Source organism: Cololabis saira, chromosome 5 (genome assembly GCF_033807715.1).
Source record: "Cololabis saira isolate AMF1-May2022 chromosome 5, fColSai1.1, whole genome shotgun sequence".
NCBI lineage: Eukaryota > Metazoa > Chordata > Actinopteri > Beloniformes > Belonidae > Cololabis > Cololabis saira.
The window spans coordinates 10219722-10220073 of record NC_084591.1 but is presented as its reverse complement, the minus strand read 5'-3'; positions in this window follow the sequence as shown (position 1 = coordinate 10220073).

Sequence of the window (352 nt, the reverse complement as noted above, 5' to 3'; positions counted from 1 at the left end):
ATTGCTAATATTCCGGTTACTGAAACATTCGGAATATTCCATTTACATGCGTGAGCAAACAGGGTTATCCCTGTTTACATGGTAATCTATCTATCTATCTATCTATCTATCTATCTATCTATCTATCTATCTATCTATCTATCTATCTATCTATCTATCTATCTATCTATCTATCTATCTATCTATCTATCTATCTATCTATCTATCTATCTATCTATCTATCTATCTATCACCCCCAGCTGATATGGGGGGGTTCCCCCCTGAAGCAGTACCTTGTCTTGTCGTAGTGCTCAGTCCCGACGTGATGTACGACACATGAAACTGTCTCCACAACCTTCATAGCAGAGATCCT